Source organism: Etheostoma spectabile, chromosome 17 (assembly GCF_008692095.1).
Source record: "Etheostoma spectabile isolate EspeVRDwgs_2016 chromosome 17, UIUC_Espe_1.0, whole genome shotgun sequence".
In the NCBI taxonomy this organism is placed as follows: domain Eukaryota; kingdom Metazoa; phylum Chordata; class Actinopteri; order Perciformes; family Percidae; genus Etheostoma; species Etheostoma spectabile.
Window position 1 is genome coordinate 7,225,661 of NC_045749.1, and position 12,502 is coordinate 7,238,162.

The 12,502-nt window shown below is 40.2% G+C and overlaps 1 protein-coding gene across 2 annotated transcripts in view; it reads left to right on the plus strand.

Moving 5' to 3' along the window:
* LOC116705102 (equilibrative nucleoside transporter 1) overlaps positions 1 to 12,502 on the plus strand; it is a 37,477-nt gene that overhangs the window by 10,711 nt on the left and 14,264 nt on the right. Inside the window, exon 1 of one of the 2 annotated variants that reach the window (XM_032540974.1) lies at positions 4,322 to 4,384. The exons of the other annotated variant lie outside the window; for it this stretch is intronic. The gene's annotated coding sequence lies outside the window, so the exon portion shown is untranslated. Of the gene's footprint in view, positions 1 to 4,321; positions 4,385 to 12,502 lie in introns of those variants that run through there. 2 annotated transcript variants of the gene reach the window in all.

The window sequence follows — 12,502 nt, forward strand, 5'->3', positions numbered from 1 at the left end:
GGGGGGTGGCGTGCATGCATGCGTGGACACCGCCGAAGACTTGCTTAGCGTGCTGACAGTGTTGTTGTCATTACTTAGAATTCCTCATGGAGGCGACAGAAACTATGCACCATGGCTTTAACAATCTGTTTACAAAATGCCCCCAGGGCACACATTAAAGTTAAATTGTCTTTCTGAGACAATTTCTGAGACTCTGACTTTACAAATGAAAAAACACTGGTTGGGGTGTGGCCCGAGGTTACACATACTCAAACGTTTAACCCCGAAAGACGGCAGCGATATTCTGTCCAAGTGTGGATTGAACCTTTTCACACCAGTTCTCACTGCATTCAACCATTTTCATCAGGACACCACTGTTACTACACATGTTGAATCCAAGCAAAACAAGCTCAGGAATGCGGAAATGGAGAGGAATGCTCGCTCACACAATCCTCCTCAGATGCACAACAGAATCCAACTTTTGCATAATTTTGAAATTTTATGACCATTCCTTGGAAAAAAGATTAAGGACTTACTGTTCAAAAAGGATTGATGTGACCTTTGCTTCAAGACCCGTTTCAGTTTCTCTCATTTACATCATATGAATGATCCCACTTTTCTGATATGAAAGAGGTTATAGATGGGGAAACACAGTAGTTGTTATTGAGCTTTATTTACCAAAGAAAGAACCAAAACATAGTGTGGGATGCATCTGAAACTCATGGAGCAATACACATTTAAGCCACAAATTATAGGACAGTAAATCTAAAACATATTTGGCATACGTGGCTGCATATTTATAGATAGGCTTGCACCCAAAATCTTAGCCTTTTAAACATTTAGCACATACCAACGTATTGCAAAATGAGGATTGTAAAGATTGAAGTTGTGAACTGAGTCATCTAATAAAAGTGTTACGTTTTTGAGTATTTAGAGTGATTTCAATGGTCACTAGTCACAAGTGTAGAATTTCAGGACTAATGTCAATTTTGAAGTTGCTGGACTTCAACTAAAAAGGGAAATCCTATAATGGACTGTCTTAAACTTTGCTCTTGTCCCTAAATGCATGGATTAAGGGGAATTCATTGTCTGTGCAGTAGCAGATTTGTGGATCATCCATCGTGACAGGGATTTCATACTAGAGTATGACCCTTGCAGACCACTCACACTTTTTTTGGAATTTGAAGGCAAAGATGCGGAGGGATTTCACAGACCTCCCCGAGGAGTTTTTTCTTTGTTTTTTCTTGTCTGAGATGCTTCAGTCTAAAACCTTTATCCTCTAAAATGGAGCCAGGACTCGGAATTCTTAATCCCAAATGGGATTTACTTCACTCCCTCTGTGTCCTCTGAGCCATTTAGGGGTTGAAGAGGCCATCCATTGGAACTCCCTTTCCTACCAGTGTCCCCTTGAAACTCAGTATGTGGTCAGAAAGCCACTTCCAGCCCATTCATGTCATACCCTCCTCCTCTCGCCTCTTATGCCACAGACTTCACAGGATATTCTCGAATTAGATGATAAACCTGTGTTCTAAAAATGGCATGAGAGGGAACTGTCTGGGGTCAGCAGGAAGTGAAGCAATTCATCACATAAGATTTTTGGCTGACAATAGAAATTCATACAACTATGTATACAATGCAACAAAAAGGAGGCCATTGCATGTTCCTCCAGTTTCTTCTTGACGTGTTCCAAGCCACTGTGAGGTGGGACTGTAGGATTCTTACCAGGTTGATTTGGCTCATTGTTCAGCTTTTGTGGGCTAGAACTGGTTACTGGCAGATATTGACACAGGTGTCTCGTTGAAATCAGTTAGTGGCAAAGACCTCAACCTCACATGCACCTGTCAAGCTGCAGTGGAGACTGCTGTCACTGTTGGCAGTTCACTTTCTTACATTTTGTATTTTCTGCATGATGGTTTGGCGATTGTCTTTTAAAGGAGGTGTGTTAGTAACCATCCTCTCCCTTTTTCTTGTCTCTGTTTCACTGTTTCCCTCTTTTTCTTTTATGTGTGTGTCCCTCTCCCCTCCATGGAAAAACCCTGTGGCCTGCTGCAGAGAGAAGCTGCTGGCTGACTTTCCCCCTTTGGCGATACGCATGCCCAAAAACAATTCAGACGAATGCAGGGAGTATGGAAAGAAAGAGCAGTTGTAGACAGACATATGCAACTACAGAAAACAAATATTGAAATGACCATCAATGGAAAGGAAGTATAGTTTTGTGTCTTCACACCAGCAGAGAGAGAGAGAGACAGAAATCCCTCAGTCCTCTGCTGCCCAGCTCCTCCTTGTTGGGTTTGGGTTAGCGAGGAAGCAGCCAGTCAGACTAGCAATCCTTCACACATGCTTTCTGTCCATAACCACAGCAGGCTTTTTTTAGACAGCGGGGAGACAGGGTGTGGATGACTGTGTACCTACCACGACTATATGAGCAAACAGCGGAGACCAATGCTTAGTGTGTGTAGACTCACACAAAGAAAACCAACCATGAACAACGCCTTGGCACAGCTGTTAAGACAGGCCCAAGTGTTGTGATGAAATTAAACATTGGTGTTGGTTCTCGCAGACACTAGAGAAAACAAGCTGTGTAGGCTACTCCAAAAGCAGAAAAAGAGAGTATTTACTTGAAAGTGTTTACTTTGTCTTTTTGTATTCAGCCAGATTTAGGACATTGGGTTGCATTATTTCCCCTTTAAAGGAGAATAATTCAGTATAATAGCTTTCATGTCAGTTTTACAAAAGTCATACAAAACAAGCTTCCTCAGGGACACTCTGGGACATGTCTTTCTCATCCTTAACTTGTGTTGTTTTGTCCTTTGCCTCAGACTGTTTAACACCAGCATTGACCTTTAGCCTGGAGAAATGTGTTGTCTTTGCATTTGGAAGTGGGAATAATGTTAGTGAGATGACAGGATTTGTGGCACAGTTTGCCTGTTTAAACACGGATTCTTTCTATACATACACAAGGAGTGTTTGTAGTGATGGGTAATGCTCAGGAAGGCTTTGTGGCAATAGTTAGTAAATTTATATCATGGGACGGCCCCATTAACCCACGGTGTCCCTCAAGACTGTCCTGGATGTGCTTATAACCAGGCTCATAACCAGAGGTGATCGAGCCTTTGCTCTAGCCGCCCCTGACTTGATATTATCATCCTTGTTCGTTTAGTATTTTTCTTTGTGATATACTCTGTATTCAATTGTTATATTATTGTTGTTTTGTACCTTGTAAAGCACTTTGGTCAACCCAGTTGTTTTTAAACGTGCTATATAAATAAATTGACGTTGACATATAACATTACACTGTGACAGAAGGTTTCATATAGCTTACATATTGCTCACCCATATCACTGCATTTAGTGGACCTATAACCGCTTACATTTGATATATATACTGTATATATATAAATATATATACATATACAGTATATAATATTAAAAATAGTTATATAATAATACTTTGATGTTCCACAAGTGTTGAATGTGTCAGCTAAGATATTACGATATTCATAAATAATATGGAAAGAAAATTAAATTAAGAAATATTAAAAGAGTTGGCAGACTGCTACACATGTATGGCATGGGTAGCGGCCACTATAATTTTTTTTTTTTCTTTTTCTTTTTCTTTTTTTTTGACAAAATGCAGTATACAGAGAATCAGGTAAACAATAATAGCACGTGAACGTCAAGTGCACAACATTTAAAATGAAAAGACATAGGAAGCAATATAAACAAAGAAATAACAGAATCATTATATAGACAAAAAAATAAATTTAAAAAAGGTACAAGAAGATGTAAATTAGTCAGAGGTCTCAGGGTAAGATAGCTCTACAATTTTATAGTCTTTTCAACCTTTAGTTTTTGACAGGACAGTTAAGTAAGAAGCGGGGAAGACATGCTGGAAACCGCCACGGGACCGATTGGATCCCTGGACCTCTGCGTCGAGGTATTAACCTCTGTAGTAAATGGCCACACGCTCTACCCCTGAGCCGACTTGGCCACAATATGTAAAGACATACAATTTCCTCCGCCTACTCTAGTGACGAAACTGCTGATGGCTTCACGGACAATCAGCAATTCTAAAATCACTTAAAGCGTTACCGTATAATCTGTAGGTATTGATTTAATCTCAGTTAGTTTTACTAATGTGATGCTACTTATTGTATTTTGGTTAATACTGTATTGTAGTTGTTGAACAATCTTCTTTTTCTAAGCTATGATACTGCAAGGAACATACATATAAACAGTCGTATCGTTTTTCATTTTGTTACACCGAAAATGTGCTTAAATGACTGTTGACTGTTCACTTCTGCCTATGGAATATGACTTTCACGAGGTGCACCCGAATGTAACAGTTCTTGACGGGAGACCCTGAGCTGAGCGAGGCACAAGCCTTCACTGACTCTAATGACAAGGTAAGACATCTCAATGTGCTTAACCAAAGACAGTGTTAACTGACTAAATGTTATCCGTGAAGGATGGCAGCTAGTTGAATTAAAAACTGACGGTTAAAGGCGAATTTGCCGAGAAAATAACGTTGCTCGTTTCAGGTGAAAGATTGCTAATTGTTATGGTTCCGTAGCTCGTTTTGATGTCTTTAACTGTTCCCGAGGGACAACATTGATATGGAAACATGTAACGGTGTTTTAATACTGAACGTCAGGCAGCGTGCCCCCTTTGTTGACTGCAGCTGATAGCAATTAAATTTAGCGCCAATTTTAAGCACGGAACTAGCGCTAACTTTAGACCGTTAGTTAGTTAGTGGGTGGCTGGGATGTACTAACCTAGTTCACTACAGCGACCGTGTTGTGGGCAACTTAAAATAGGTCAAGTATTAAAAATAAAAGGAAAATTGTGTTACTAAAATTGTAATGTAGGCTACGGGCTAAATGTATTTCTCATATTTCGCCATATTATCTTTATTCGTCTGCCCGAAATCCGTGAAAGTCCTAAATGTTGCACTTTCGGCGGAATTTTGTGACCAAGATGAGAAGTCTCAACACATCGTGGTGATCACGTTGGGATGGCATTCGCTGTCTGTCGGAAACCACGTGTGCCAGCTTTTAATGTGAATCTTCAGTGATAGCACGTGGGGAGAAACTATGACAGGACCCAAGGCATCTGAGAAAGATTATAAGCGCCATTGAAAGCACCTGCCCGTAGAACTAGTTAACACAAGATTCCACTGTAAGTGTTATAGTCATGCCAGTGGAGTGTGGTTTTGACAGGCGTAACATTCCTGCTACTTTTGGGGGTAAAAGAACAGGTGAATCCATTTGTCAACGTGTGTATGTAACGTTAGTCGCTAATACAAGTTACTATTATGTTTTAGCTGCTTTAAATGTGCCCCTGGCACTTGATAGTGACCTCAGTTACATGATAATACTTTAGTTGCATGCTTTCATTACTTGTTAGTATTTTTGTCTTAACGGTTGGATGATATTTTAATGATTTTCGGGGTTAGTTTTGTAGCATTCTTATAAAATGTACTAAAGGATTAGTATAACTCCTTAAGTGACAAGAGATCTTTCTGACTGACTGTTTCCTGGCTCGGGTCCATGTCACACATATCTGTGCTATTTGCAACTTTGACCCTGAAGCAAAACGAACATTTCACCAGAATGGGGTCTTTGTTTTCATTTAACAGCTGATTGGACAGTATCGTCCCACCGCTGGGTTCAGATGAACATCTGCTTTTTTATTTTATTTAACAAAAAATAGGAGTGGGAGTTAAAGTCTTCCCATCTGTTTTCCGTGTTGAGAGACAAATGTCATTCGTCATTGTCCGTGCTGGCACAATAAAACATTTAGCACTTTTGGCTGGTGGCAACTTGGCTGACTCAAAAAACTAAACTGACTCATCAAAGGAATCATGGCCTCCTCTAGTCTTACTCATTTAAACCCATAAGTGCTGATGGGTGAAGTTTCTATTGCCAGTTCATCAGTCAGCTCTATTCCCAGAGACCACATGAACCAAACTGAACTAAAAAGACAGGCAGCTGGAGATGGGCTTTGTTCCTGCTCTCTCTTTCTCTGTCTGAGTGGCGGGAAGTAATTGGGGCGTAACGGGGCGGGTCTGGGTGATGACAATGCAGTTGGAGACCTCCTTCTTTTAGCATTGATAAGATTTTGTTTTCTATGCAGTTTTCCCTGAGGATAACTTATTAGTGTCTCACGGAAGTCTTTTTTTCCTGTCTCTGTGCCATTGTTTCTTGCTTTTATTTGAATTCTCTTGATTATACAAAGCATGACAATCGCTGTGGTTCACTCCCCTGCACAGACCTGTCTAGATGCAAATCACAGATGTGAATTTTATACATGACTTGTGTGCGCTGATTAACAGGCAGAAAGCACAAACTATGGGTACACACGACAGGCCAAAACGAGTGGAAAATGGTATTGTTTGGAATGAAGATGCACCCTGTTTTCATTGAGATGTTCGTACTTCCTCGAAAACATGTTCGCGGCAGAGTTAATGCCACAATTTTGCCTGTTCAAAGTGATGATAAAGATTATTATAAAAAAAAAGGAATGTTTTAATTATTGGAAGTGAGAATGTTTACATCAGGGCTTTAAAACTGGTAAAATAACAACGCAGTGTTGCCCTGCCGCTAGGTGATGAATGATCTGCTATAGACCTGATTTAAAAACAGCAACATGTGCCAAGCTAAATATTGGGTTTTAATTGGATTTCAGACCCCAGCTTCCAGGAAAATAAAGGTCCAGTCAGTGTTGTTGGAGGTTTGTTTGAGTTCTATTTGATCAGCCTCTATGCCTCTTTTTCAATCAGTAGGATCCCCACAGTGTTATGTAGGCCCGCTGCGTCTGTTTGGTGTGATTCTGAATACCCAAAACCGCCTCTGTTCATGTAGAAGGAATGAGGTGACAATGTATTTGGGTACCTGTCATGGTGCTTCTTTTCACAGCCTTTGTTCCCTGAAGTGAGCTTTTGGCTTTTATTTGTTGTTGAGTTTGAGTTTTACTCAATTAGATTTCAATTTGGCCACTAGTTTGAAGCCATCGGCTTACATGAAAGGCTTGTGTGGACAAGTTGTTGAAGAAACGACGGCTACTGACTGTGTGATTGGCTTCCAACCAAACGTCAGCAATGGCGTTTACACCAGCTCAAGTCGACTCGGCTGCAGTGCCCCGTCCTCCATTTTCCATTGCAGATTTAGTGTGAGGCGGGCGTGTCCGTAGCATCCACACTTTGAATGCATTGAATCAATGAATGTGTTACGTAATTTTAATTGTGTATGGTGTTTTTAATATGTATTGTTGTTTTTTTCAAACTAAATGTAAAGGCTTTGATTTTATCTGAGTAAAGTGTCTTATAAATAATGTTTCTACTTTTTTTTCAATAAAATGTGATCAGTGTAGAACAGTGACCTTTGACTTGTGCTTGCACATGTAGATGCATGATTGCTGCTGTTAATTGAACACACAAATTGAATTACAACGAGATTACAACAACAAGAGATTAATCTCTCTTGGTAATTCTAAAATGGACATCTTGAGACATCAGTTTCCCATGCTTTTCTCAATGATGTAACGTTTTAGAGATGCTTACATCTTTTCTTTTTTGAACTACGTAAACTAATGGTCCTGTCTGTTGTTGGGCTCTGCATTGTCCTAAAATACCTAATCTGTGATCTTCAGTCTGATTGAGGACAGAGGCAGGAATACTGTCCTTGGAAGAAGGGCAAGTGGAAATGCACAAATGGAAATTAAGGCTGTAAAACTAAATGTACTGTAACGTAACTGCAATGTGTTGTCTCGGGCTGTTGAGCAAGCTGCATTTTATGTACGTGTGTGTCTGTGTATTTTGGTCATTCTGTGAAATTGGAAACTGTTGTCACTTTCAGATGTGAACCGCATATGAATCATCAGGGAAAAGTTTTCGACTTGTACATAGGTAGCCAGCGATAAATCAGTCTACTTCTTTCCATCCCAACAGTTTGTTGCCACTGAAACCCACTACCCAAAGTCTGATTGCTTCCCATGCAGGAGAATTGGTTGTACACGTTGATTGTAGTGTAATATCTGCTGCATAGACTAATTACATCCTCTTTCAGAGATCTTCAACAGGGGGTCCAAGATCCCACGGTGGTCCCCAGAAATAGTTCAGAGGCGCCGCCAAATTATGTAAAAATATTTTGTTTAAATATTTGATATTGAATGTTGCAAATTAAAATAAATCTGAAAATATACAGCAATATGTATGCACACTTTGGTCTGTTGTTCAGCTTAGGGGTCCCTGGCCTAAAACACGTTGAAGACCCCTGTTCTACATAATAAATTCAATATCAGTAAATCTCCTAAACTTAGTACATCTCTTAAACTCATAAACAACTCTCGGCATGAGCTTGCCATGCCTGTTGATTATCATCACTGATGCTGTGAAAATAAATACCTCCCTGTTATCCATTTACTCTGGTTAATTCCTATAATGGCATTCCAATATAATACTGAGCAGAGTAAACGTTATGACTGTGACAAGATGTTCGCCATCTATAGGCACTGGGAAATGATCATGAGGAAAGGGTTTATTCTTCCCTCGCCTTGTCATATGACCAGCATCAAACTATTGTGTGTGTCAGCCTGGGAATAAAGGCAACCCTGTTAGAGAGGTATGCTGGTGAGACAAGAATGTACTACTTTTACCTGTTTTTAAGATATAGGTCCCACTTAAATTCAGTTGTATTTTTTTGCTTGGTTATCTCCTCATATGTTATGTCCACTTCCTTGTGCATTCCCATGCTTACGGAGAGATCTAACATCTAACGTGCAAAACATTTTTGGGGTTAGAAAATGCCCTATTAAGCCTGTATGTGAAAACGGTACAATTGTTCATGGTAGCAATGGCATTGCTCCTATACAGAGGAACCCCTTTCATATTCTGTATAGACTTTATGTCAAGAAAAGAGAAATGGAAACAGAAGTTAGGAGTATAAATTGTCCCAACTTTGTATTAAGCTGCTGTCACACACACACTCCACTGCCCATTTAGACCACTCTCCTGGGCAAGTGTGTGTGTGACGTATGTAAAGAAACAGCTGAAGCAAGTTAATACGTGGCTACTAAGGGATTGTAGCAGTGTTGATTGTAGCAGTGTCCGTGCACCAAGCCTTTTTCACATAAATGCATAGTTCCGCACCTCTGGTCTTACTGGAGTCATCAGCTCTTTTATCCGCCCGAAGGATGTAGTGTCTTGTTGGCTGAATGGTTCTATCTGGAACGCTGCTGTAAGGCTTTGTTTCCGGGAAAATCATTCTGTTCCAGTCAATAATCCTTTTTGTTTGCTAGAGACCTTATATTAGCAAGGAAAATGCTGGGTAGTGATAGCTGATGAGAGACACTTTGTGCACAGTAACACTATGCTACAGTATGTAGGCCTGCATCATTGATGCCATCATTTATTTTCATTTAACAGCTGTTAACAGTATGTGTGCAACTTCCTGGTTTAAATAAATACTTCGTGGAGATTTTCCACCTTTTTGTGTGCACATTTAAAATTGTTTCAGTCAGTCCATTAATAATTAATGCTGCAAGCAGAGTTAGACGGGCCGTCGCGACTCTGCGCGTCAGGGTTACTGGCGGACGCCGCTCCTTGATACTGTGCATTTACGTGGCACTCAGATACTGCTAATCGTCACCAATGAAAAGGAAACTCCCGGCTGAGTTCAATGATACCTCACACAAGGGTCTACATCCAACGGGTCATAAGTTATAAAAAAGAGGCATGGCTACAGCATAAGGGGTGGGTCAAACTGACGCTGGCAAGGTGGAGGCTGGGGTTGGGGCCTTGACTAATTGCCACTTTGCTCATTTTAAAGCCATGATGCCTCTCTCTCTCATGGGTGGGCCATATTCTCTCGGCGGGCAAAGCAGACACCGGGGAGATAATCAAGATTCCAGATCACCCATCTGAACTTTCATTTTCTCAAAGTCAGTGCAGGATACCCATGGATCGGTTTGCACCTATCACCATTTCCAGCCACTGCGGGACCATAGACAGGCTGGGGGAACTCATGTTAATATGCCATAGGACCTTTTTAAAATCAAATATATTGTGTTCAAAAGAAAAACACTTTAAAAAAATAATCCACTTATGTAATTGCAATACCGTAATTCTGTAAGACCGAGATATTTTTGCTGAAGCTTATATTGTCAGAATCTTATTCTGGGCCATGCCTATATACACGAATGTTGTAGAGCAGACATGTTGCAGTAGGTTAACTACTGGTGTCATCCTCGTGGTGTGATTGTATGCATCAAAGGGTTAAATTAGGCATTTGAGAAGTGCTTTATAAGAGATTTAAAAAAATATCGGGGTATCGTCATATCACCCAGCGCTAACAGAAGTCATCAAGTATCAACACAAATTGTCAAGTCAACCTGATAAAAAATAAAATGTGCCAACCTGCCAATTTTAATATTATGTGACAAGGTTTTTGAGTTGCATCGTTAGAACTTTGCACACGATTGTGACCACGGGAAGGAGACTAGTTTGAACTGGACTTCTTTTTTTTTTCCCTTGGCATTAGAGGAGGAAACAATAAATTAGTCCCTCTTGTTAAATCTTTTCCATTGGAGTGGTGATTTTTGGAGTTTGATGTCACTGAGAGGCCAGCTTGTTAAAGTGTCAGACTGATGCCAAACTGGAGTTTTGTACCACTCTGCAGACTGCAAAGTGTCTGTGTGACTCTGTTCGTGGTGGGCAAAATTTCAACACCAGGCAACTCATGCCAGCTGGCTCGTTTTGATGACATTTTAGGTTGGAGAAGCATACTTTACAAAACTGGCTAAGGCATTGTCGAGGCAAAGTCTGTAAGAGGAGGCACACAGCATGAGCTAGATACTGACAGCTTCTTCTTCTGGCGATAAAACCACTAAATGAATGCCTCTATATTATATTAGTCTTTTTACTTTTAAGACTTTTGAGATTTAACAAAATCTGATATATCTGCAGAAATCAATTGTTTAAGGACAGGACACTGTTTCTAAATTACCTTAAACATGTCTGTTATTTTTTCGTTGGAATCTCTCATTGCCTCTATTGGCCAAAATATATACTTATTTATGAGTGACAAGCTAAGATTGTCCGATAAATTGGCCTTACTGATTTATTGCATAGTTTTTATTTACACATTTTATGCCGGGTCTTGTGGTAAATTTCCGTGTAAGCAAGCACGTATATATAGACTTTTTTTAACGTCATTACTGTTGGCCTTTTTTTCTTATCTCACATGCCATGCAGAGCTTTGTCATAGGCAGTTGTTTCTCAGTTAGACTCAACTCAATTAGTATAGTTTAGATGCTTGATACTGAATGGGCTATAGTGTGTGTGGCCCCCATAGAGCAGTCTCTGTCCTTACTGAGAGCACACTCATAACCAGCCAGATCAAGCATGGGACTCCTCATGTCCCGTCGGTCACTAAGAAGCCATACAATGCATTGTTAGAGCAATATCCATTGCTTAATTGATTTCAAAGTACTCTTGCTAGTTTATAAATCCCTTAACGGTTTAGGTCCAAAATACATTTCTGATCTGCTACTACACTATGACCCCCCCAGACCTCTCAGGTCATCTGGGACAGGTCTACTTTCTGTCCCCAGAGTCAGAACTAAACAGGGTGAAGCAGCTTTCAGTTTCTATGCTCCTCATATCTGGAATAAACTCCCAGAAACCTGTAGATCCGCTGCTACTCTCAGTTCTTTTAAATCAAGGCTGAAGACCTTTCTTTTTGATGCTGCCTTTCTTTAAATGACTGCTCATTTCTTTAAATTATTTATGCTGCACTGTAACTTTTATTCTTGTTTTATGTGTAACTGTCTATTCATGTGTTTTATATGATTTTTAACTGTTTGTACTTGTGTTTTATCTGTTTAACTGATTTTGTGTAAAGCACTTTGAATTGCCCTGTTGCTGAAATGTGCTCTACAAATAAAGCTGCCTTGCCTTGCCTTGCCTTGCCTTAATTATCAGTCTGATTTTAAGCTTGTTTAACAGTGCCCCGTGGAGTTTTCTTGTTAACACACAAGTTATGATTACATTTAGTGTTACTCACTTAAACACATTGTGTGGATCCTTCAAGGTCCAATGTGTAAGAATTTCTCCCATCTGGCGTTCATCATATATTGCAATCAACTCTCTCGCACCACGCAGTTAAAAGTATGTATTACAGCTACGGTAGCCTTCACACTTCAAAAAGCCGGTCTCTTGCGCTTTTCAATACCCTTTCTCTGGGCAGAGAAGAATACTTCCGGAAATTTGCCGGGGCCGGGAAGCAACAATACCTATTAGCAGCATAAACAGCACGTGTGAGTTTATCATGTGGCAGCAGATGCTTTTGTAACGATTGTGTCGCAACCATGCGACTCACTAGCTAAGGTTCCATCCACTTGTCAATTGAATGATCTCAAGTTTGGAAAAAAAACTCATGCGAATAAAGCTGGTGAAAGTGTGTTTCCATCCAATGGCTTTGAAGCCAATAAAAACCTGTGCGTAATGATGTCACATGCTGTTTTGC